Source organism: Trachurus japonicus, chromosome 18 (assembly GCF_045865225.1).
Source record: "Trachurus japonicus isolate A0001 chromosome 18, Traja_1.0".
In the NCBI taxonomy this organism is placed as follows: domain Eukaryota; kingdom Metazoa; phylum Chordata; class Actinopteri; order Carangiformes; family Carangidae; genus Trachurus; species Trachurus japonicus.
In genome coordinates, this window is record NC_140924.1 from 28,100,686 (window position 1) to 28,127,525 (window position 26,840).

Sequence of the window (26,840 nt, forward strand, 5' to 3'; positions counted from 1 at the left end):
TATTAATGTAATTATGCTTTTTTGCTGTATTTTCTGTAACAAAATAGGATACAGTGTTCAGGATGTACTGACGATCATCAGACGTGCAATAGATGTTGTATACAGAACAACAAATACAGCAAAGAAGAATGAGAGTTTACATAAGAAAATATTAGGAAACAAATAAGAAAAGTTAACACAGTCAAACAGTCATGAACCAGGTTTGAGACAAGGGTTCTGGACTGCTGTACTGATGGGAGAGAGGGTCCCATGTGGTGCACTGTGAGAGAAGGACGTTTTACCCAGCTCAGTTCTGACGAATGGAATATGACCCAACTATCAGTTCTGTGAGTGGGTACCAATGTTTTGTGATTTCATAGTTAACAGAGATGATAAATAAGGAGACAATAACTGTGACAGGGCTTTAAAAATGGATAAAAACCAATGCTGTTTTCCCCTTACTGTCAGAAATGACCAGCCGACATTTTGATAAAGAGTGCCGTGATGAGTATTATATGAATCATTGGAAATGAAATGTAAGGCTGAGTGGTAAACAGCATCCAGGGGAATCAAAGTGGAACTAGCAGCTCTTCCATAGATGTCATCTCCATAGTCTAAAACAGAGAAAAAATAGTGTCTCCAATTTTTTTCCTGTGGTGAGTAGGAAAACGGTGCTTATTTCTGTATAGAAAGCCAAGTATTGTTCTTAGTTTAGCAATGAGGGTGGTGATATGGTGCTTAAAATTAAGACAACTGTCCATCCAGATGCCAAGGTATTTGTAGTTGGAAAGAAAATTGTGGTTGCACAGCTTTTAAGGCTTCAGTAACTGGTTAAAGCCTTCAATATGAGGCAACCCTAATAGCAAAGTTCCTTTGGCTTGGATGTGGCCCAAATAAACAGCAAAGATCTGGCCCACTTACGGAAGTGAATGACGGCCCATATCTGGCCCAAGTATATAAAAGCTATACTTAACCATAACATAACCAGACCTCTACCAGAACTGTACCAACTACATATGGCTTATAGCTGGGCTTCATAGGGCCTGCCTGTATGGCTGTGTTCAGGTAAAGCCTACTGGCTCTTATGTGGCCCCCATGTGGCTGACAGACCAAAATCCAGATTTTACCCAGAACCTAAACTAATATACACCAAACCTTTCATCTGGCCCACTTTTGGAAGTGAATGATGGGCCACATCTGGCCCTAAGGTATATAAGCCCAAACTGAACCATAACAAAACCAGACTTCTACCAGGAGTAAACTAAATTCAAATAATTGTATGGCTCATGGGTCACATACAGAATACGTGTGGCTCAGTTCTGTTGAATCATTGTGGCCCACATGTGGTTGACAGAATAAAACTGGTACTTTTTTTTCATCAGATCTATAACACACCTTCCATCTGCCCCACAATATGAAGAGAATGACAGGTCAATTCTGGCACCAAAATTAAAAAATGATAATTTTAGTGCAATAGCAGTACTGATTAAGTTGTTCGATACCTATATAGATCACTTAAATCACACAAAATCAATATAAGAAATTAAGAAACACACAAGTTTCCCTTTAAAATTGTATTTTTTCATACTTCAAAATTGCCTTCAATGAACTGTACAGAACATGTAGAAATTACATCCATATAAAAACAGAATCAGAAAAAACTGATCAAATAGGTTACAGTAATACTGTACAAAAATACAAGAACAGTGTAGAAATATTAGAAATGAAGAAAGTTTAATTTGTGCATCAAAACTGTCTGTCTTAACTGTCAGTTTCAGCTTGTATTTTTTGTCTCTCTTCACACCAAGGCCCAGTTTCCCATCACCTCCACCTCCTTCTGAAACAGCTGCAGTCAGGGTTTCGTCTACGGCATCTTGAGAACACAGGACATTTTGAAAGAGTAGTGTTAAAGCCTCTGGAAACCCAAATCCACCAAAGCCTCCTAACCATGTATTTTAGGGTCTTACCCAGCTGGCATTTCAACGTTGAATCACCGTTGAAACCACGTCAGGTGCCAACGTTGGATCAACATTGGATTTTGATTTGATTTTGCAAACTTAATCAACGTTGAAATAGCAACGTCATTTCAACGTCACATTTCTCAACATAGGTGAATCTGCCAACGTTGGATCAACGTTGGATTTTGATTTGATTTTGCAAACTTAATCAACGTTGAAATAGCAACGTCATTTCAACGTCACATTTCTCAACATAGGTGAATTTGCCAAGGTTGAAATTTCAACATCACTGTAAAATCCTGCTTTTACACATATGTGACAAATAGAATAATAAATAATTTTTGTTGTGATGTGTGATGTGTTCAATGCAGAAATCAAATCTCACAATGAGTGAATAGCTCTCTAGAGATCTTCTGTGTGATTATTAAAATCTTAATCTCTAAATGGAAAGCATTCACAAAATGGACAGTCAGCGAAGGCAACTGTAGGATATTTTTTTCTACTTTTAACATAAGACAGATTATTTTTACCAAAGCCTCCCCTCAAACAAAGGAGGACATCATGGACCCTAAAGTGGGCAATAAGAACCACACAGTGATAAAAAAGCATACAATACAATAATACAATACAATAAAACTTTATTGTCAAGGGCTCCAAGGCCACTGCGAGGTCTACAACATATAAATTAGACACCGATCCTCTCAGGCGCATACTTCAGGTACTTCGCCGTGTACTCGTCCACTTTTGATGTGGTTGTGTTGAACGAACTGAGGACAGCGTCTGAAGAGGGGAAAAGACAAACAGCATAAAGTATTACAATATACATATACAGTGATCAACCGCTTATATGAATCAAAAAGGATTGGGACAGAATCACCCCCCCCCCCCCCCCCATTTCAATCGCTGGTGCAAGGAAAAAGACAACTTGTGCGCAACAACATATCCGGCTGCTTTTAAGCCTCTTGACATGAACACAGACAGGGCCAGAAACAGCACCAAAGCAACTGGCATCTTGTCTAAATTTACTATGTAAACCAACATTGATTTCTTGTTGTTGTTTTTTTTATATCCATGAGTTTCAAATGTAGTCCTACAACCTGCCATGTTGAGGACCCACAGGTGTTTCAAACTAATTAATTGGTCCTACTCCAATCAGAAACACAACTCAAATTGAAACACCTGTGTTGGTCCTCAACATGGCAGGTCTAGGACTACATTTGAAACTCATGAATAGTTTTTAGTTGTCAAGTGCAAGTTTTTTTCCTCCAGAATTAATAAATGGCCTGCCAACACTACTAATGCACTTGCTTTATATTCTATTTTTTTCTACTTTTATAACACAAGACAGATTTTAGTTTTACATTCAATTAGTGTCTGTTTTACAGAAAACCGTACCGTACCAAACCGTGACTTGTGCGTACCGTAACCCCTAATTATTATATAAGCGCCCCTTACCGGCCAGCCTCCCCTCTTGAGCTCCAGTGACACACAAAACACACTTTGCTGAGCACCAGCACCGGTACCAGCAACGATGATGGCATTAACTCGGGACCAACGTGATCACTATAAGCGATTTACACTGTATACAGTATTTATATATTCAGTTACACATGGTCACAACTACTATGTTTAAGCAAACTCACCACAGATTGTGTTGTAGAGTTTGGTCCCCCCGAATGACGTCTTCCCATTCCTTCCTCTCAGGCTGATCTTTGCCATTCTTTTATTTGTCATTGTCCTGCCATGGTAAAACAGATTTATATAAGAGTATTATATAGTGTAATCAAGTTGCAATTCCCCAAAACTGATTTAATGCCACACAAAACTGCCTTGCTCATGCACACAGAAATACTTCTTCAGTCATTTCAGATGTGTCTAAACATTTGTCTAAAAAACATGATATACTGTATATAGCTAAATTACATGTTGCTTTTCTACCTGGAAATAGTTGTAAACAACAAGGTGATTTGTTCCATTTCCATGACTTTTCTCCAACTTATCCAAACTGGATTGTGTAGTTTGTGTTGTTCAGATTACCTGGACCACTATAATTCAATGCAAAAAACAAACTTACGCAGCCATTGACCTCTTCACAAAGTCAGCAGCGTCAACGCCCCCCAACCTCCTCAGATGTTTACTCTGAAAAGGAGCAACAAGAAACAGAAAAACTTAAGAGTCCAGACTTCCACAAAGCTGAGATATGACATTTGTCTTTTGTAGGGGGGGGGGGATTCTAGAAATTCTTGAAAAAAAAAAGTTGGGGACTCCCTTGAACCCTCTCAAGGACCCCACTTTGAGAACCATTGATCTAAAGACTCTGATGAAGGAGCGACGCTCACCTGGAGGAGTGACGTTTGAAGCAGGAGCTGATTGAGGCTGTCAAAGGAGGTAATGAGGCGCAGCAGGAGGAAGGAGGAGGCTGAGGGGGAGACAGAATCTCGGTCAATAAATCAAACAATTAATCAATCAATCAATAGGACTGTGGTTGATGGGAAGTACCTGGATGGTCAAAGAGATGGTCAAAGAGATGGTCTGCGCTGCAAGAGGGCAGGGGGGACCTGCCAAGGCCCCGGGAACGAGGAAGGAGAGGCCAGATGCTCCACAGACAGGACGGTGGTGATCTCTGGTCGCACAGTCAGCCTGGTTTAAAAGTTCCTTCAAAATAAAGGTGGATGTGGATGTTTAGAAATCAAGCCAATACAGTATGTACATGGAATAACTGTACACAGGGATTTCTGACTGAACAGAATTAACTAAGCCTGGCTGTTAGCCTGGTCTGGAACAGGCTAGCTTCAGAGAATAAATCAAACATTATAGTAACTTGACCAGGATATATTTAGCCTGCTTTTTAACAACCAACTTGAGGCTAAATTCAGCCAGGATAACCAATATCCCGGATTAATCCCTTATCTAGATTTTGTGAGAGCGAGGCTTGAATTTACACCTCTGACATAATCAGAATTGTGTAGTTGTTTTGATCACGTGACACAAGTCATGCAGGCAACTCGCAGCCTCGCATTGGACGGAGGAGGAGGACGGGGGTGATTGACAACTCGGACCGCCAATCGCCGGTCATAGACAAGACATTACTTTACGACCACCGGCCTTTCACAATAATGATAACCAGCTTCGTAGTACCGTGTTAACCCGGGCCGGGACTTGAGGTTTTGTTGAGCCGGAAGGTGAACACAAAGCCTGGCCGTCTCTGTGAAAATAAAAGTTCGAGCGTTAGCACCGCAAGTCCGCGACAAAAACGCACTAATCTCTTGTTTATGACAAATAAAACAACACAAATACAGTTACAAATAATAAAAACGTTGGGCTAACGTTAGTTAGCACTGCTAGGAAGCGTATACCCAGGGGGCAAAATCCCAGTTTTTTGAAAAACGGACACGGAGCGTTGTAAAAGGTTTGACACCAGAAATGATATCTACGAACTTGAAGGATTAAAACCTGGGTGGACAACCCGGTCAACTAGCTGCTGGAAAGCTACAGGGGGCTAAAACCCCTTTCTGGGGTCATTTTGCTGGTGAAATGATGTAAATGCAAATATTTAGGTACTACAATGGCATAAATAGTCATACAACTATAAAATTTGGCAGAGAGTATCTTGACACATAGGGGGAGGCAGGAAAAAAAGATTCTGGGGTTTGCTGCAACTCAATTTTAAGATATCTCCCTCAACATCTCAAAAAAGACCAAAAAAAGTACTGTTCGCCTGACAAATTCTCATGAAAATTATTATTTTTCAGCACTTTATGGAGAATATCTATGCTTAACATGTATATAGAAAATTTCCTTAATTCATGAGCTTCCATTTGAGTCCAAGATAGCCTTTCTACTAGCTACTGGAAAGCTACAGGCTGTCTCCAAACAATGCAACACCTATTGTGAAATGAAATGTTAACTGGCATGATCAGAAACCATTCTATTTCTGGTCTCCCCAAAGTGAACAGATAGATAGAGAAGACCGTTGTCCACAGCAAGTGGAGCTTTTGAGATAGAAAGGCTATCTGGGACTCAAATGGAAGCTTATGAATTAAGGAAATTTTCTATATACATGTTAAGCATAGATATTCTCCATAAGGTGTTGAAAAATAATAATTTTCATGAGAATTTGTCAGACGAACAGTACTTTTTTTTGTCTTTTTTGGGATGTTGAGGGAGATATCTTAAAATTGAGTTGCAGCAAACCCCAGAATCTTTTTTTCATGCCTCCCCCTATGTGTCAAGATACTCTCTGCCAAATTTTATAGTTGTATGACTATTTATGCCATTGTAGTACCTAAATATTTGCATTTACATCATTTCACCAGCAAAATGACCCCAGAAAGGGGTTTTAGCCCCCTGTAGCTTTCCAGCAGCTAGTTGACCGGGTTGTCCACCCAGGTTTTAATCCTTCAAGTTCCTAGAGATAATTTCTGGTGTCAAACCTTTTACAACGCTCCGTGTCCGTTTTTTTGCTTTGCCCCCTGGGTAGTAGCAAAGTCCTTCTAGGCAAGTCATGCCACTCGGCGGCCATCTTGGCGACGCCACGAAAACCCCAAGGAGACCAGACCCCTATCTAAATGAATGGAGGGATGGTCAAATCCACCCTTTAACGTGATAGCAGGACGGAAAAAACATACAGACGTGCTAGCCAGTGAAATAAGATACAAATAAAAACCAAAAAAACATAGACTTTACCGCAGAATGACGTTTAAATCGCTATTTTTCCACAGGGAGTACTCAACTGCGCATGCGCGCGGATTTACGACACTGCCGTCACTGTACGGCTGTAACGGCTAAATCCGTGATCTAGCAGCAGCCCGAGCATACCTACACCGGTCTGCCCTGCTCTACCTGGAGACATATCGGCTTGAGTCTGGAGATTTTTGCTAAAAAATAAACGCTAGACTTACATGAAATCCGTCTTAATAATCACCTATGGGCTCCTAGTTCTGTGTGTGGTGACTGTGTCTGCTCCCCCCTCCCACGATCCCCACAAACGTTAGCTGTCTCGGATGCTATCGAATGCTAGCATGGATGTATTAGTGCTAGCATGTCGTCTCAGCAGCAGCAGCAGTCAGTTAAAAATAAATAAATACAGTCCGAGTGAACCGCTGGAGCCACGGACTGATTACCGACCATCACTAACAACTAAAGCCTCGACAGGTAACAAGTATGAGGGGCGTTCGTTGTGCTGAGCTAGCTCGATGCTAACTTCGACTAGCGGTAGCGTTAGCATCCGCCGCTAGCTTCGGTTAGCATCCGCCGCTAACAGCCGCTTCTCAGCTCACAACAAGCCTCTCGTACTCGGTACAATAAAACGAGAGGCTCTCGTTAATGGTGACGGTGTCTATCGGTCCACGGCTCCAGTGCTTCACCCGGACTGTGTGTGTTTTTTTTTTTTTGGAGTGGACTGCTGCTGCTGCTGCTATCATGGACAGGAGGCTAACGCCCCCAGGGGAAGGGGCCCAGTTTGAATGTTTAGGTTAAAAAATGAAACGAACAAAACTATACATTCAAAAGTTAAATTAAAGAAAAGGTGGACTGATCGGTTCATTGTAAAACACTTATTGATGTGAATGTGGTGAATTCTGTATACGTAGCGAGGTAGCTCTTTCGTTCAGCAGCACACACCTGAAGCTTCACTTTTCATTAAGACCAACCAATGTGGCTGCCAAATTAACAAGCCGGCAGTAAACCTCTAAAACTCCGCGGGTAATTAAACAGCTTTCCTCCAGGATGAGGAGCCGCTCCCGGTCGCCGGTGGCTTTTCCGAAAACCTTAGAGTAAATTTTCAACCTGACCACATACAGTACACACGGTGCTAAAGCCGTGTTGTTGTTGCCACCAGGTAGGTTTGTCTGTCGTAAATCTACTTGTGCGCATGCGCTGGTGCAACAACATGATTGGCCTAGTTCAGCTCTGGCAAAGCAGGTGATTGGCTGCTGGTGAAAAGGGGCGGGACATGCGCCATCTTTGGCGTCGCAGCTTTCCCCATTCAAAACGGGCAGAGTGGTCTGTCTCCTCATATTAGAACGTCTCTGGTAGTAGTTAAGAAAAAAAGTAAGACTGTTGGCGAATGCTGCTGTTGGCCCAATAGTAACGGTTAACGTTAGCTTAAACAAACCTTACACAACCGTTAAGCATACTTTAACGTTAAACAGCAAACTGTACACAACCGTTAACCAAACTATAACGTTACACAACCAGCAAACTGTACACAACCATAAACCATACACAGCGTTGACCAAACCGTACACAAAACATCACAGGTTTATAATAAAATATGACTTTACAACTTTGCTTACCGCTTTGGACTTGTTCGTGGCAGCCTGCCGTCAGTTCCTGCGGCCGTTAAAGTGACCTCCGCTCCGGTCAGAACCAGGTGGCAACCCTCCGTGACGTCACCCATTGGTTTGTGAAGGGCCGTTTGTGAAGCCCGGAGATTGGCTTTCAGGGCGCCGCCATTTTTGATTTTTGGAGCCAGAAGAAACCATATTTGGACGAGGGGGCGGAGCTAAGGAGGTCGAGGGGCGGGTCGGACCCGTGTCTCCGAGGCTGCTAGTTTACCCAGCAACACCGGCTAACTGCCGAGCGGCTACGCTGCTAACACCGTTAGCATCTACAACTCGAGGTAAACTTTATATTTAATGGTGAAAGTAATCTCAGAAGCTTATTAAATACATGTCCATGTTTGAACTAGCCTACATAAGATCCCATGAGGAGTAATGTGACACGTTATTGTAGCCGATGTTAGCATTAATAAGCTAATGTAAAGCTGTCAAACGTATTTTGATATGGTTTTAAAGCAGAACTTTGCAAGTCGGCCGGAAATAGCTCGCTCCTTCGTTGGTTTCTCTTTTTTTTCCTCTCCGGAGCTCCCCCACAGTTCTGGTAGGCACATGTCACTGTCGTAAAAAAAAAAAAAAAAACTCGCCGCCACCACCTCCGCCCCCTACACGTGCTTGTGTTTACTGCTGTTTGCTAAGCCCTGCTAACACCGAGCTAATGCTAACACGGAGCTAATGCTAACACGGAGCTAACGCTAGCACAGAGCTAACGCTAATAGGGCCACACACAGACACAAAGACACAGACATACACACACATGAATAAAGGTTCCAAAACGCGAAGGTGTGTGTGTGTGTGTGTCATGATGTATTACATTATCTTATAATGTAATACATCATGTGTGTCTGTGTTAGCATTAGCTCCCCGTTAGCCACAAGCTGAACTTCCTCAGTACAAACATTTCATGTTTCCATGGTTTCCTCCGACTTTCCGAACTCAAACCAATCACGATTCGTGACATGCATGACGTCATATGCGTTCTTATCTCGTACTGCCGTAAGGCAGTTTCTCGCGATACTTCTATCCATTGACGAGATTTGTAACACCGAGACGGACGACTGATCTTGCAAGTGCGGTTTTCAGCCAGTGGGGGGGGTGAGCGCATTGGCCTAGACCCCATTCACTTCATAACAGGTCGCTCTACCATCACAGTGACTCTGAGCCACAATAATTACAGCCCAAATCCTGCATAGTTCCGCTTTAAATTGTTTTACAGAACCCAGAGACTAGTTTCTGTCTCAAACTGTAAAGCTGCAACACATTAAACTGTCATGGACTGAGACTGGTGGGTGACGGCTTCTGGACTCGATGTTACCTCACCTGCATCACCGATGATCGGCTGCTGGAGCTCGGACCTGTCGACCACGTTACACTGCATTCACCCAGCTATTAGCTATTATTTTACATTCCTATTATATATATGCACGTCTTTTTTGCAGGTTACCAACATGATGATGTACTGGAAATTAAGCTAATATAATACAAGCTTGCCTTTTGACAGTATGGCTCACCTTAACATCATCCACAGCTTATAAAACGTTTTCAGTGCTGTAAAATGCTAAAATTAGTGCATCTTAAACCTGAAATTAATTTATTTACTAAGAATTGCTTCACTGATTTTTAATGGGCCAGATCTGTACAGTAACATGAATGCCAAGACACACTGCTGTAATCAATACATTCAGGAAAAACTTACAGGACTACTTCTATGTATGCTTTCATTACACACAAGAAAAATACAAATGTTTAATGTTACCCTCCTTGAAATAATAAAGCATCTAGAGATGAATATCAGAGCTTGTGCTTTCCTGATGTTTCTTGTCAACTAATCTATGATACTGAAAACAATAATTCACCAAAGTGTCACATTATATTGGCCACGAGGTTATGTTAAATATGTAAAAGAAATACTACAGTTTAATCACAGTAACTTTCTTTATTATTACATTTTCAATGATAATCATCGACTGAATAAAGCATTTGTATTAACTGGACTATGAAAATAGCTGCTTCAAAATCTTCACTGTCAATTTTAGGTTCACCCTAAAAAGTGTGAGGTCAAATGTGAACATAGAATAATAAAACAGTTGGTCTGTTCTCTCATCAGAGGTTTTCTGGTTTCATCATCATCACAGCTCCATAACTTCACATGATGTCCTCCTTCTGTTGGCACCGGTCACTCAGCTCTCACAGTGGCTCCTTAGAATCACAGTAAAACACAAGAACTTAGATTAAAACATTGTTGAGAGGTGCAGGACTGTCTGCTTCAGTTTTTTGTGTGTGATTTTACAGCAGTAAATGACAAATCCCCACCTGTAACGTTAGTTATCAGTAACGTTACAGTATGATAACGTTACGAGCAAGATAACAAGTTGATGGATAAACCTGGGGGCTTTGCAGCTTGTAGACCGATCCTACCGATCACTGTTCTGCTAAACATGACGCCGTGGTCGTTAAATATTAAACCGGATTTATCCCGGTCCGGTAAAAGTCGGAGACGAGCTAACGGTTAGCATGGCTAACACGGAGCTAACATGGAGCTAACGGCCAGCTAACGTTAGCCGTGTAGCAAAGTGAATCGGTTATTCACATTAACTATAAATTAACTTGTCTTGGACGGTGACAGTCTCATGTTCTCCGGTCAGAACACACAGGAGAACACACGGGAAAGTAATCAGTGGTCTTCTGGAATATACAACAAATTAAATATAATTTTTACACATTCAGAAAAAGAAAAAAATAACTTACTCACCAAATCATGATATCAGCTTCCTCCGGGTCTGTTAGCACCGTCGGACGAATCATAAACGAAAAACTGGGTGAAATTAATTAACTGCCAGCACTGCACCTGTGCTGTCTATCATCCACACATATCGACAAAATATCAGAAATTAAATTTAAACTGACTGAACACAATACGCAAACGACGGGAGGTCCCCTCCGGTGTTAATCCTCGGTGTCTGATCCACTGTGTCTGATCCACTGTGTCTGACCTGTGGCGTCTCAGTCATCAGGCTGTCAATCATATTCCGTGCTGGAAGGTGATTGGTCAGTTATACCAACCTTTAAGGATTAATATCTAAATAATTATATAATTTTTTTCAGATGGACCACCAGGTCATATTTAAGGATGAGGAACTTTAGCTTTTTAGACCGTTATCAGTTGTGAAAAAAAATTATTGATCGAGTATTTCATGATTGAAAATGAATGGGAGTGGATTGGAACCAGGGCTTCTTGGAAACACCCCTAGCGGATCTCGGGGGGATTGCAAGTAAAGTTACTTCCGCGTTGGCTTCACTTTTCAGACCGGAAGTCTACGTCCATTTTTTTTTACAGTCTATGGTCAGAACCGGCTGCTGGCAAACTGATGATGACGACGTCACAGACCCACTTTGCGCATGCACAAGCATGAGTATGGGCTTTAGCTCTCGAGCGAATGCATCAGTCGATCCTGAAAGGGGAACTAAACCATAGATATATAACGAGCTACTCTAACAGCACTAGTAGCGTGGACACTACTAGGAGAGGACGCCAGAGCCGTGCCCAGAGGAAAAGAAAATTCAAAAAGAGATCTCAAAAATGTTTCATTTACTTCTCCTAGACAACTATGAGATCTGTGTGACAGCAAACTGAGACTAAGGGTTGTTTCTCCTGTGTCTCATCTTTTTCTCCAGAGCAATAAGATGCACTAAATCTCAATTTAGTCTCCTTTTAAGTTTCAGAAGAGATCTCAACAAGCTCTAATATAATTCTCAGAGTTTCTCAAATGTTATGTCTCTTTGTGATATCATGCAGAGAAATCAGAGAGCTCTCTCTATAAACTCAATCTATTCTCATTCTAGCTTCAGTTTATCCATCTCATACTAAGCTCAGACAGAACAAATGAAGAGCTCTCCAAAAGCACTCATTGATTTCTCAGACTGAGATCAATGTTTTGGTTGTTTTTAATCATGTTGACTTTATTGTAATCCACATGATTTTTTTTATTTTTAATTATGTATAGCCTAACTGTACTCAGAATGAATTGATTGAACATTTATGATTGTAGTTTGCAAAGACCTTCTGCTTTTATATTAATTACATTTTCTATGAATAATTGTAAGTATTCCAATGCACATCATTCAGGTTTTTTTCATGAACCACATAAAACGTAAAATAAAAACAACAGTCATTTATTGTTCATTTGAGAGCAATAAAGTTACTATTTCAACAAAGTCCAATGAAGTCCAATGTGAACTTTGAACCCAGTAGATGATGCAGCCCTAACGTCAACATTTCATTGGGAGAGAGCGCCATCAGTCACAATTGCTGCATCATGATTGGTCATTGATTGGCACTAAGTCTGACTGACGTGAAGCCTTACGTTAACGGTTGGAGTGCGCCAGTGCGGGAGCCATGTGCGGGAGGCAGAAGGAAAAAAAAAGAAGGTAAGCGATATCTTTGTAAAGCGTAATTTGGGTAAAACTTTGCAAACATTTAGGTGGCAAGAGTTTATGTTGGTTGAGTAGGTTTTCGAAGAAACTGGTCGGCACATGCGGCTAATAGTGAAGCTAACTTAGCTAGTGAGGCCCGGACCACACGTGGCCATGAACTTATTATGATTAACTGTTAGCTAACGTTAACTGGTTAATTTATTGTGGTAATATCTTTATGTAAAGAATATGCTCTTCGGGATTTTTTTTCACAAACAATGAAGTGAGTAAAATAATAGGCTACTGAACTGAAAAAATCTTCAAATTAACACGACGACGATTGTGATGGATTGCCTGCTAGCTGGTCATTTAGAAAGGAGTCCACATTTACCTACAAAATATGTGCCAAATTAGATTGAAGTGGCTAATGAATGTTATTTTTTCCAGTATTATCCATGTTGTTTATCAAGACTGCTCTAAACAAGGCTTGTTGTAATGGTGGATGTTTAAAAGGGAGTTCTGCAGGCAGCTGGACAGAGTTCAGCATCTCCAGCACACACCTCCAGCGTCTCAGAGCAGATCATACTGCTTATTGTTTCATGACTTAAACATAATTTTATATACGTATTCATGTGTTCATAATTAATTCTTCAGAATTCTGTGGGTGGTTAATCATATTTTATTATATAATTAGCAAACAAGACAGCAAGTTTGATTTGGTGATCAAATCTTAACATGATGTAGCCTATGGCATTTTTGGCAATTAAGATATTTGCATTGGAGCCTCATGTATATTCAAAGTGCTTGCTGTGGACAAAATTGTTGATGTGTTGAAATTTAAGAGGATATATCCTCTTAAAGACCATGTTTTTCAGTTCCTGAGTTGTCTGATATGGTTACAGTAACACATCTCTGTATCCAAATGTTTCAACAAGTTGCTGTACCAAATTATGAGATATAATGACATGATAAAACTAGTAACTAAAATAAGACATTGAACCACCTTTTTAAATAATTAAAATATTGTATTTTTATGTATTTAACAGAATGGATGGCCCAGCAGGAAATACCAAGAAAGAGATGCCCAAAAGAGCGCGAAACCCACCGAAGAAGATGTGTTTTTATGAACCAGACCCCGGCTCACCCAAAGATGACTCAGATGGTAATTCATTTCACTACATGGCTTAGCTAATTTTTGGCATGATTGTCATTTCTAACTTACTATGGACACTATAAAAACCAAAATCTTTGACAGTCTCTGGTCTCTTATCACTTGGATTATTATTATCTATATATTGGAAAACTTCAGCTGCAAACATTGATTTACAGGATTTTTTAAAAAGAAATGTCAAAGGTGAGAGTAACCCCCACTTGAAACTGTATGCATTTTAGTGACAGAATTTTACAACTCTATTGGTCAAATTATCACTACATTTGGGGCTGGGAAATTGATTTAAACATTTTTTATTTAAATAAAATAAAATTCTCATCAGAAAAAGTAGCAACTTTTTTCCAGGATAGGCATGAAAGTGCAAATAGGTCTCTAATTGTTGATACCTACAGAAACTCCGTTGCCGCTTTATTGTAGATTATAGAATTTAATTCTTTAAAATGTATTGACAATGTAGGGTATATGGAGGGTAATGATTCATGACCAGTTATGGTCACTATTCATAAATTATCGTATTATCAAGTTATTGATTAATCATATAGGGTTAAACAAAACCTCAGGGCATCACCTTCCTGAAGCTATGTCCTTGGGAGGCGAAAGGAATCTACTAGGAAGCTGAACAATAATTGTATAATTAAGCAATATCACACGAGAGGGAGTGCTGTTGTACTGTATATCAGCACGGGTGTGATAATCACACCTGTAAATTTAGATTTTGGTACAAAGAAAGCTAGGTTATTAAAATAACACACACACACAACACAATGTAAACAAATAGTACGATCTTAAGTTGTTACAGCCTAACCTGAGCAGCGGTGTCCTGACGTCGGTTCTTCGTCTAGCTTGATGGTAGTTACTTCTTGCTGCACCGTGACTAAGGTTTTAGCAGCTGCTATCTGGCTTTTATCTACAATTTATGTTGGCGGACTTACAGGCGTGTCTGCCTGAGGAAAGGTGTTCCCGTTATCACCCGCTGTCATGTCGCGTAGCGATTTATTTGCACCACTAGATGGCAGTACGAGACCACGAATGAATGAGAGGGTGCAGTTGCATATATCACAGTGTCTGCATGAAAGACAATAAAGCTTAAAGGACAATTCCAGGCAAAAACAACCATAGGCCATATTTTCCAAATATTTTACCTCTAGAATAATGAATGTGCAGATTTTTCTCTCAATGTCTCCTGTTATCTAGCACATCTCTCTGTCCCCACCTCCTAGCAGCAGCAGAAAATGGAGGTAGTGCGTTCTACCGCCGTTTAGCTATTTGCAACTCACACACCACCCTTTTTATTCCACAGACAACAGCAAATAGTTATACAAACATGCAACCAGGTGTTTGTTTACCTGGAGGAGGCGGACATCTTGGAGAAATTAGTAATAATAAACGCATGCATAGACTCGCGGGAATCTTGTTGATCTCGTTGATAATAAAATGCATACAGTAATCATTAAATAATTAAATAGAATAAAAACAAAGTGAAAAGATAGAATACAGAGTGCATGATTCAAATCAAATACATTGTTATTGTAAAGTGTCGCATGAGTGAAGAAGTGTGAAGCAAATGCAAAAAGAATAAAGTTAAAGCAGATAACAGCGGCACGGCCGTTTCGGCTAATGCTGTGTTCAAGGCAGGCTTTTGAAACCGTAAGTTACAGCTTCAAGTCACAACTACGACTTGGTAGCGTTCCAGGTAACCCGTAGCTCGTGTTTTTACCGTCCTGTTGTCTGTGAAAGTTCCCTATAACGGCCACTCGTAACTTCCGACCCGTGAACTCGTACCAGATCGAACTGGTATGACTTCACAGGAAGGAAAAACACAAAGTACGAGTTTCCTTGAACGCACCATGAGTTAGCAGCCCCCGCCCTTGTCAGGCATCAATTGGTCCTCGTGCTACGTCACCACATTCACGCGCATCCCTTGGCTGCACACACAGCCCTTCATGCCGTTCTCTCCCCTCATTGGATAACACTTGTATCCCACAAGGAAAATTTTCTCCTCGGGTTACAGCAGAGCAGAGTGACGGAGAGACTCGTGTTTAGGCTGAAATACTTCATGTAAGTGATTGCTGACGGAAAATAGGACTATTTAGGACTTATATTAACAAAAACATTCCACTGATATCTGCTTTAATGCTAGTTGAAGGCTAATGTGAAGAGATTAATTTGTATCACTTCTAAGTCTAAGAGGATTAGAATTGAGACCAATAAGATATAGTAGCATGTTTAAGATTGATTTTTAGCCTGTACTGGTTTACTCAAAATCTCCTATATTTACTCTGTTCATTTTCAGGACTTTTTGTATTTTTGAGTTTTTTACTGCAGAGGAGTGCCGAAATGCTGTGGCCTTTGGGAAGCACGGGAAGGTGCCAGATGGGAAGACAGTCCTGGATAAGTTCAAAGTCAATGGGATTCTAAGTAAGTACATTGCTCATTGTTAACAATTTATGGAAATATGGAAAGGTTGTGGAAATCCATCAGTAAAAATACATAACATAAAGAAGCACAAATTATTTTCAAAAATGAATTTGTTGTAATTCTACTTTTAATTTCTAGTTTGGTTTCCCCTCTTTTTTCTGACCCTTCTCACATTCATCACAATATCTGGCCAAATTTGGCATAATTTCTGAAGTGTTTGAACCCCATGTATCACATAGCTACATTTAATGTTTTGATTGTTTCAGTGACCTCACAGTTTTGCTGAATTTCCTCGTGTGAACCATAGAGATATTTCAATGTGAATTATGTGACATCTGGATTAAAAAAAACTCTCAATACTGTCATTGTAACTGCTGTTACATTATGCCATTTGTAATTTGTGCTTTCTTTTCTCTGTTTTTTTTCTTCTTGCAGCTTACATCATGCGCTGTAGTACCCTGGATGGATGGACACCGGTGGGGAAAAGTAAGGTCAAAAAAGCCTTCATAAACAAATGCCGCATCAGGGCCACAGCACTGTAAAGCATTGCAACCTTCGTTGAAATGTCCATGTTCAAAAAAAGGCCCTTTTAAATGTTTTAAATGCTGTGCAATGTTGTGCAATGTGCACTGTAAAGTTATGTCATGATTACAGCTACTTGAAACACAGCATCAGGGCCACAACACTGTAAAGTATGGGATGTGGCATACTGATAGACATTGTTGAAATATCCATGTTCAAAAAAAAAGGCCCTTTTAAATGTTGTTCAATGTGCACTGTAAAGTTATGTCATTATTACAGCTACTTGAAACACAGCATCAGGGCCACAACACTGTAAAGTATTGGATGTGGCATACTGATAGACATTTGTTGAAACAACCATGTTCAAAAAAAGCCCCTGTATACAAATGCTGCCTGAGGGCCTTAAAGTGATAGTTCACCCAAGATTGAAAATTCACTCATTATCTCCTCCCCCTCATGTGGACTAAGGGCTGGGAGAAGTTTCAGAGTCCTCCGTGGCTTCTCTGAGTTACAGGGGGTCTCGGCGTAGCAGTGCATGTCCATATAACAGTTGAAAAAGGGATACCAACTGTCTTCGTAACAAAAAGACACACCAAAGAACATCCAAATACCTCCATGCTGCTCGTATGTAATGTCCGTCTTGTATTGAAGCCCCAAAATGCAAAACTGTCCCAAAAAGTATTAAATAAGTCTATATTTCAAGCTCGTTTTGTAGCGGAAGCGTCTCGAAGCTCCTCTTCCCTGTTTGTCAAATTTGGACAAATCAGGGTCTGTCCTCTTTCCAGGGAAGAGGAGCTTCGAGAAGCTTCCGCTACAAAACGAGCTTGAAATATAGACTTGTTTAATTTTTTTCGGGACAATTTCGCATTTCGGGGCTTCAATATAAGACGGACATTACATACGAGCAGCATGGAGGTATTTGGGTGTTTTTTGATTTGTCTTTTTGTTACGAAGACAGTTGGTATCCATTTGCAACCGTCATATGGACATGCACTGCTATTCTGAGACCCCTGTAACTCAGAAAAGCCACGGAGGACTCTGAAATTTCAATCTTTAAGGCCCTCATGCAGCATTTGTATACAGGGGCTTTTTTTGAACATGGTTGTTTCAACAAATGTCTATCAGTATGCCACATCCAATACTTTACAGTGTTGTGGCCCTGATGCTGTGTTTCAAGTAGCTGTAATAATAACATAACTTTACAGTGCACAATTTCAATTTTGGGTGAACTATCCCTTTAAAGTTGTAAAATGTTGTGCAATGTGCACTGTAAAGTTATGTCATTATTACAGCTACTTGAAACACAGCATCAGGGCCACAACACTGTAAAGTATGGGATGTGGCATACTGATAGACATTTGTTGAAACAACCATGTTCAAAAAAAGCCCCTGTATACAAATGCTGCCTGTATTAATGTTGTTACAGCTACTTGAAATACTCACAATACTATACTTTGAATAAAGATTACTCATTGCAAAAGGGAAATCAATTTGTCTGTCAGCTCATTTGCTATAGAATTATAAAGCCTGGCCGTTGGTGGGTATATATATATATGTATATGTATATGTGTATGTGCTTCAGAATGTTTAGTTGCTGCAGTATTTGTAAGGTGTGTGTGCGTGTGTGCCATATTGCTCCATTGTAGCTCCAGTATTGCTCCATTGTAGCTCCAGTATTGCTCCATTGTAGCTCCAGTATTGCTCCATTGTAGCTCCAGTATTGCTCATTTTCTTCTCCAAGGAGAAATAAAGGAGCCATTAAAAACACTGACTTGAGATTAGCAAGGTATCTCCCTTAAGTCTCAAGTATGACTCCCTCTAATTACTCTGTCTCACCTATTGCTCCTAGTGAATTTTAGGAGAAACATATGAGAAACATTTGAGTCAAAATAGAAACTAAAATGAGGCTGAGATGAGAATCTCAAATTTGTCTCCGGAGCTACAGAAGAGCAAGCTTTGAGCAGTAAATTTTTCCTCTGGGTGACACAGCATCTACAGCTGATCCGCCGGCTCGTTAACTCGTTAACGGCTCGTTAGCGCCGGCCGCATTAACGATTCCCATTCAGGCAGCTGTTAGCAGCCGTTAGCCGCAGCAGAGCAGCTAGAGTGCCTAGCAATCGTTAGCGGCAGGCAGCAGCCGGTGCTGATTGGTCGGGGAGCTGGTGGGCCGGTGACGAAAGCTGCCTCCAAAACGTCATCTGCCTCCATCTCAGCCAATAGAAAAATTCGATTGTAATAGCCGTGTTTCAACCCATAGAGGGCAGTCACTCTACATTTTTACTACAAAATACACCAAATTGAAATATTTTGACTAAAATGTCAAAAGTTGGACCAGAATCAACTGACAACACTACCTTATACCCAAATGCATTTGTTTTCAGCAGAAAAAAGTGGTTTAGGGGTTTAGTTCCTCTTGAACATTTTTACACTACAATTGCAATAAGACGGGCACATAAAGAGAAAATTTTGTTAAGATCGGTACCAGCTCGAGATTTGGCACAGATCTCCTAGGCAACGTCAAGCTAACATTCACGAGCGCCCTACGCCCCAACAACAGTTGATTGATCAACGTTGTTTGGAAGTTGAAACAACGTCGTTTTTCAACTGATATAATTTCAAGTGTTGAATCCATAGTGAATTGACAACACCATTTCAACAGTTTGGTGTTCAACGTTGGTTTGATGTTGAATCAACGTTTTTTCATCAACTGACGTTATTTCAACCAAATTTCAACGTTTAATGTCGGTCGAATGCCAGCTGGGTATGTACATATTATTAAACATGTAAAAATAATTAGAAAAAAGTTTCCATCCAAATTGAAAATATTTGTCTTTTAAGGTTTTGTACAGTAGGTTTGAATTGGGCGGAGTTATCTCTGGGATTTATCACGCAATAAATCCTACCCACTCATAAATCGCCACGTCAGTTCTCTCACCCAGCCCCCCAGTGGCGGCGAACAAAACCGTTCTGCTAACGGTCGCTCCTCCACTCCTCTCAAGTCCTCACAACCAGAGCCATGTCAACCGGGGATGTGTGTGTGTGGCGATTAGCTTTTAGCATTCATTAGCTTTCCAGCGCGACCTGCCCTGTCTGTCTGTCTGTCTGTATGTCAGTGCCCACAACTCCTCACATCTCCTCTACATGCAGCCGATACAGCCGTTTCTTTTATGTGTGTGTGTGTGTGTGTGGGGGGGGGGGGGTGTAAATCCGCGATCAGCATTTAGCCTTTATTAGCTTTCCAGCGCGACCTACCTTGTCTGTCTGTCTGTCTGTCTGTCTGTGTGCCCACAACTCCTCACAACTCCTCTCTACATACAGCCGATACAGCCGGTTTTTTGGGGGGGTGAGGGGAGGGAGGGAGGGAGGGTGTGTGTAAATTGGCGATTAGCTTTTAGCATTTATTAGCTTTCCAGCGCGACCTGCCTCGTCTCTGTGTGTGTGTCTGTCAGCCCCTCCTGGCGCTCACACAGACATGAGTGACGGTTAAAAGCTTCTTTTTTTTCTGTGAGACTACGACCAAAGACGGTTATGACGCTCCAAAACGAAGCTGGTAGACTAGTTAGCTGCTAAATAGCGTCAATCAATCGATGCACGTCCTCCGGTGAGGACTTTTTTTTTTTTTTTTTTAACGGTCGCCATTGACGTGTTGCTATGACAATGGAGCTGTCAATCATAGCGTTATCTGCCACGCCCACACTGTCCTGACCAGTGGCATCAATAGTGCCTCAATAGCAAAATGAGCTGTTTTTAAACAAGGTTTTCTAATAGTTATGAATAGTTATTGTCACTCAGACTTTTGTGGATGCTTAATGAGGCACTTGACTTTGATACACTGTAAAAAAAAAAGAGCTGTTCCAATGTAAAATCTTTCAGTAACTAATTCCCTAGCTATTGTTAATTTACTCAATTTCTCTGTTCAAGTAATTCTCTCAATTAAAAAATCTTGGTTGGCTCAATTTGATTTGTTTGCTTGCCCAACCATCAGAAGAATTCACTCAATTAAAGTTTATCCATTATCCCAACCATTAAAGAATTCACTCAATTAAAGTTTATCCATTATCTTATCATACTTTCAATTAGAAATTCTTCATTGGACATCCCAATGAAAAATAGCTAGGGAATTAGTTTCTATACAATTGTTCATTAAAGCAATCAACATAAAATTCTTAATTGGATGTAAAACTAGACATACTGAATCAACAGAATGAAAGCAGCAATGTTTTTTTAACACAACTTTATTAAAAATGCAAATAGTGCAACTTTGCAGGAACTGGCACCAACTCCAGGATGTCGACCTTAACTCCGTCAGTTGCAGTCTCCACATCAGCTGTCTAAATTAAAGTACATACAAGACTCGTTAAAATCTTTCAAGATATTTATAGCAGAAGTGTTTCCCCCTGATGCCTGAAATGTTGATTTACCTGACATGTCTTCATGATAGTGTAGGTTCTTTGAGAAAGTACTGCAGGCCTTGGATTGCAACCGATCTTCGGTAATGTTGTGTTCTGTATAGAAAGAACAATTAGGAAATTGCATCACACAATGTTCAACACTGCATTATTACTTGCACCGATAGGCCACACGTGGGAGATAATATTTACTAACATTAAAATTGTTTCACATTAATAAATCATAAAACAACAGTGGGTCCTGCATATATCATATGAAAAAAAATATTGCTTAAGTTACAGCAGGCGAAAACAGTGAAAACACAAGCGCGTCACAAAGAATTTCCCTCTGTTGTATGTTGATTAGATTAAATTTAATGTAGACCAATCAGTTAGGCTAATTGTGAAACATGAATTTATTGATATGAATGTGATGATTTCTGTACATCCAGAGCCCCGGGGCAGCGCTGCTCTTCTGACCTGGAGCCTCACTTTTCATTTAACAAACCATTCAATGAGATCATGAATTAACCAGCTGCTGACTCCTTGACGACCCTCTACTCTCTGTGGCTGCTCCCCAGGTGGAGCTTCACTTCTCCAAAAATGTGGGAACAAATTTCCAAACAGGCGTCATTTGGATTAACTGTCCGCAGATTGGGACTCTAAATGATTTCTTTCTCGCATGAAAAAATATTAAAACTAAGCGTTAGTTTAGCTGATGGCCGGTATCCTCCAGCCAACATTAACATTAGCTAGTCAGTCTGTCAGCTAGCTAATGTTAGCTAACTAGCTAGAATATCAAAGCCAAAGAAATATTAAGACGGTTATTTAACTTGTTCGCTAGGAACACGTCGACCATGATGAGTTAAGATACAACCAACAAAGTAGAGTTTATTATTTAGCAACTTGATGTGAATAAACTCACCTTGTCTGGTCTCTGAAGATGCTGCTCCTCGAATCAAGAGTACCTGTATGCAGGGACAAGAGCATACCGGAAGTCACGACCGGAAGTTGCTCTTCTTCGTGTGTATCATTTCTATGTAGATAAAAAAACAACTCAGTAACTCAATGGTCCATAATAAAATATTGTTTTCCAGCGGATATCTTAGTTACACCATGATTGAGCTAACTAAATATTTTTGCATGGATCGTTTATTAAGTTATTGAGTTATTAAAAAACGCTGCTAACGGCTAACGGCTAGCGCCGAACGGCTAACGGCTAACGGCTAGCGCCGCTCCTGCTGACAGCAGACCAGGAGAGAGAGAGAGAGAGAAAATAAATGAAATGTGGTTGGTGGGTGCTTTGGTTAGGGTTAGGCAATGAAGAAAAGAGTTGGTTAAGTTTAGTAAAAAGAGCAGGTAGAGGGGTTCTTAGAATAACATAGAAATAATATACACGAAGAAGAGCAACTTCCGGTCGTGACTTCCGGTATGGATCTGCTGGGCTAATGGCGGCGCCCATGTCCCTGCACACAGGTCCCTCTCCCTCGAATGGCACATTTGCACTGGCCTTGTGGACAAGTTTTGACTTCATTCACTTAATGAATCATTTGTCATTGATTGAACGAGTCACTCGTATGAAATGTCACATGACAGCCAGCATCTCTTTGACTGGATTTATGTCTTTTAATTGAGCCAACAGCTAACTGTGGGTGTTTACTGTATTTGAATATGTTAGTTCTTTCAACAATTTCCAAAGAATGATCATTCCAACATAGATTAACAGGTTCAGTCAATTGATACCATGCCAAGAAATTGATTCAGCAATATATTTTTGGTTAGCCCAAAATGTCATTCATTGGGTTTTTTACAGTGTATAATATAAGCATTTTTACCATATATAGTCAGGTTTCCAAAGGCTTTAAGGCTGTCAAACAATTAAAATTTTAAATCGCGATTAATCTCAAAATTTCCTAAGTTAATCGTGATTAATCGCATCGTTTTCTTTTTTGCTTGAAATCACAGCAATATGAATGGATAAGAAACATAAGAAACATAAGAAAAGAAACATCTGGATGTTTCTTATGCTTTCCATTCATGGTATTTAAAAATCAGCTGTCAGAGAGAGAGAGAGAGCAGCCTTGTTTGGTGATAAGAAGAACAAGTTCTCTAGTGTAGTCAACATGCAGCTTTTCTGTAACATTACAAGACGGCAACGGCTGAGGTTCCAATGTCACAGCGTTAACTTAATCGTGCGTTTTCTTTTTTCGTGTTATTTAAAAAAATAAAATAAAATAGTGCCGTTAAAATCATTTTTGCGTTAACGTGTTTATAAAAAACATTGTGTGAAGTTCCGGTGAATCAAAATAAAATAAATCAGACATTGGAGTAACTTAAATCAAGCTTTTTCATCCCAGGAGCAGTAGGGTTAGCAAAGCTGCTAAAGCTGCTAACACAGTCTAGCCTGTCTCTTTCCACCATGGGCTTCAAACACACGCTTTATTAAATTAAAACCGAGTTCTGTTCGGCTAACTTGTAGCTTTCTCCTCTAAAGATGTAGGTCTAGTGTGTGCCATTAATTATCAGTAGTTCAACAAAAATGTAAAAGGTTTAAAATTCACTTACCCAAAGCAGCAGCCAGTCCAGAAACTGAGTGAGAGAAAATGAAAATGTCCGGAGGGTGTCGCAGAATAAACTCCACCCATGGCCACTTGTGCCAGTTGCATGCCAACTGTAGCCCAAAAGCTAACATCTATCATCTGGGAGAGTGCCTTATTTCAGAACTGTGCCAGAAGAAAAATTCCCTCCAATTTTGAAGGTATGGCAAAACCAACGTGGTTATGATGTGGACCTCATGTGTTTTGCCATTTTGTCAGTTACATAGGGCCAGGTGCTTCTATTACAGAACTGCCCCAGAAGAGATATTCCCTCCAATTTTACCAGTCACATACCACATGCGGCCCAAAAGAATATTCTATTATCTGGGCCAAGTGCCTCAGTTAAATAAGTGTACCAGAAGAATAATTCCCTCCAAATTTGAATATATGGCAATGCGTATGTGGTTATGATTTGGTCCTCATACATTTTGCCATACCACATTTCAACCAGAGGTGCCAGCTAAATGCCACATGTGGCCCAAAAGTCAATGCTATTGGGGAATATTCGCATTTCTATAGTGTTTGCCCTTTTTTGTTGTGAAACTTGTCTTAAAAAGGTGTTAATAGTAACCAGCAAATTTGTAATTTTGAAATATGTTATGGAAATGCAAATAAAAGGTCAAATTTGTGTTACAGAGCAAAAGCAAATGTTAAGCCCATTTATTTTCAAGTGAAAATTTAAGATACCAAAAACGCCCGATGTGACATATATGCAACATTCCAGATCTCTGACAATAGGTGGCGCTATTTCAAAAAAAACTTCAAAAATGTGTTCCATGCATTCCACTTGGTCTGTGTTTCACCCCACTTAATTTTCCTTTAAGGATAAATGGGTCTGGGTTCTTATGGGTTAATCGGAGTTCTCCAACTCCGATTTCAGTCGGACTAAGGTGTTTACATGCACTTCAGTTGTTCAGTTATAGTCGGATTAAGGCAATAATTCGGTTTTTTCAAGTGTCATGTAAACGTACTGAGTCTCTTACCGAACCTATTTCCCAGTATCTTGACTTACACATTAAAACAGAGGTTTCTCGACTTCCTTCTTTTCTAAAAGACACTACTGATTTTTTGAACAAAGTTGATGCTTAACCATAACATAACCAGACCTCTACCAGAACTGTACCAACTACATATGGCTTATAGCTGGGCCTCATAGGGCCTGCCTATATGGCTGTGTTCAGGTAAAGCCTACTGGCTCTTATGTGGCCCCCATGTGGCTGACAGACCAAAATCCAGATTTTACCCAGAACCTAAACTAATATACACCAAACCTTTCATCTGGCCCACTTTTGGAAGTGAATGATGGGCCACATCTGGCCCTAAACTATATTAAGCCCTAACTGAACCATAACAAAACCAGACTTCTACCAGGAGTAAAAAAATTCAAATAGAGTGCAGGTATTTAAAATACTGAACCTGCTCCACCAGCCAACCTGGGATGCTGAGTGGGTGGAACAGACACGGCACAGCGCCTTGGTTTTTACATGTTAAGCTCCACAGAGTTTTCAGAGAAGGTTTGAAGCAGGCTGTTGACCTTCTGCTGAGATAGAGCATTTACTGAAAAAAGTGTTTGTGAAGCTCATCTCAACTGCGCCAACTGTTCGTGCTGATTTTTTTTTTTTTTTTTTACACCCAATTGACACTTAAAGCCCACCTGAATTTGACAGACAAGTCTCAGACAGACAAGTCTCAGTTATGCTGAACTTTAAGCCTTAATACAATTTAAAGTGTGAGTATAGGCCCATAGTATATACAAATTCAACCCCAATAAGTTGTCATTAAGGAGTAAAATTGCTGTAGAGACCCAAACCATATTTGTACCAGGCTATCAACGTGTTTATTTCTACAATGGGAGTCTATGGGGACTGATTAGCTTTTGGACCAGCTCATTTGAAGAGCTTCCACCTCTACCATATTTAAAAACACATCAGTCTCTTTACTACTTGCCAGCAAGTAAAACTAAAATCATCACGCACCTTCAGCATGTTTGAACGTTTGCCTCTCGTCTTGGCTTGCTCTCCTGTCTGGTAAACACTCTGGTTCCTGGTCTTGTTTCCTTCTATTGATGTTCTCATGTCTATCTGACAACTCCAGGGACTGAGACGCTGTGGGCATCAGCAGCTGGCTGGCTCAGAGCTCAGTACCAAATAGCTGTCTGGAAACATAATATACTTTGGAGACAGCCTATCTTACGCTTGTGCTGATAGGATTTATTTAATAATTAATTTTTATCTTGCTCTTTTGTTCACACTTGGTATCTTTAATGTTCTCACTGCGATTGAATCTCTGTCCTCCATGCGGGCAGTGATGGGAATAACAGCATTATAAATAAACACATCACTGTGCTACTTTTTTTGGTAACCCTTTAATTTCCAGGCCGTTAATTACGTCATAATGTCAAAAAATTACCAAGAAATAATAATTAATTGCGTAGTAATGTCAAGAAATAGCCTAGAAATAACGGTCAATTTCATAGTAATGTTGAGAAATATAGCCAGGAAATAACTTTTAATTCTGTAGAAATAGCCCAGTAATAATGGTCAATTGTGTAGTAATGTTTAGAAATATAGCCCAGAAATAACAATTAATTGCATGGTAATGTCAAGAAATATAGCAAAGAAATGACAGTCTAGTAAAATAGACAAGTTGTAGTAGTAGAATTGCAGGGTATTACTGCTAAGTATTGGGTAATTACAGAGTAAATAGCCTGTCGTTTCCATGATATAGTGGACTGCCTTCGAATGGATCAATGGAATGGATACATGAAGAGGGCAACCGCTAACAGAGTGGCGACACTCCCTGTTGTATCAATCGCTCTGAACCACGGTGGATCCAAATAACTGTTGGCCTACTGCCGGCAAACGACCCAGCACAACTGAAAGCCCTGTTAAAAGCCACTCTCTCTCTCTCTCTCTCTCCCTTCACACACGCACACAGCAGCAGGCAGGTCACTAACTTACACACCCTCTAAAAGCCGACGTTATAACTTTAACAACGTTATCAGGCAGGTGGACAAACGTCCTCTTTTGCCCTGACACGTCCACTTTTCACGTCCT

At 40.3% G+C, this 26,840-nt stretch overlaps 2 long non-coding RNA genes across 2 annotated transcripts; one reads left to right on the forward strand and one right to left on the reverse strand.

Annotated features, from left to right (window-relative positions):
• Window positions 1-2,583: 2,583 nt before the first annotated feature.
• On the reverse strand, window positions 2,584-8,303 carry LOC146969524 (uncharacterized). Its single transcript, XR_015034278.1, has 7 exons — window positions 8,234-8,303; window positions 5,076-5,142; window positions 4,437-4,592; window positions 4,277-4,356; window positions 4,012-4,076; window positions 3,581-3,675; window positions 2,584-2,717 (listed from the first exon to the last, which is right to left on the reverse strand). It is a non-coding gene; the product is annotated as an uncharacterized LOC146969524 (long non-coding RNA).
• A 4,331-nt stretch (window positions 8,304-12,634) lies between these two features.
• Window positions 12,635-16,860, forward strand: LOC146969525 (uncharacterized). The gene is made up of 4 exons (XR_015034295.1): window positions 12,635-12,703; window positions 13,735-13,850; window positions 16,153-16,277; window positions 16,713-16,860. It is a non-coding gene; the product is annotated as an uncharacterized LOC146969525 (long non-coding RNA).
• Window positions 16,861-26,840: the final 9,980 nt, after the last annotated feature.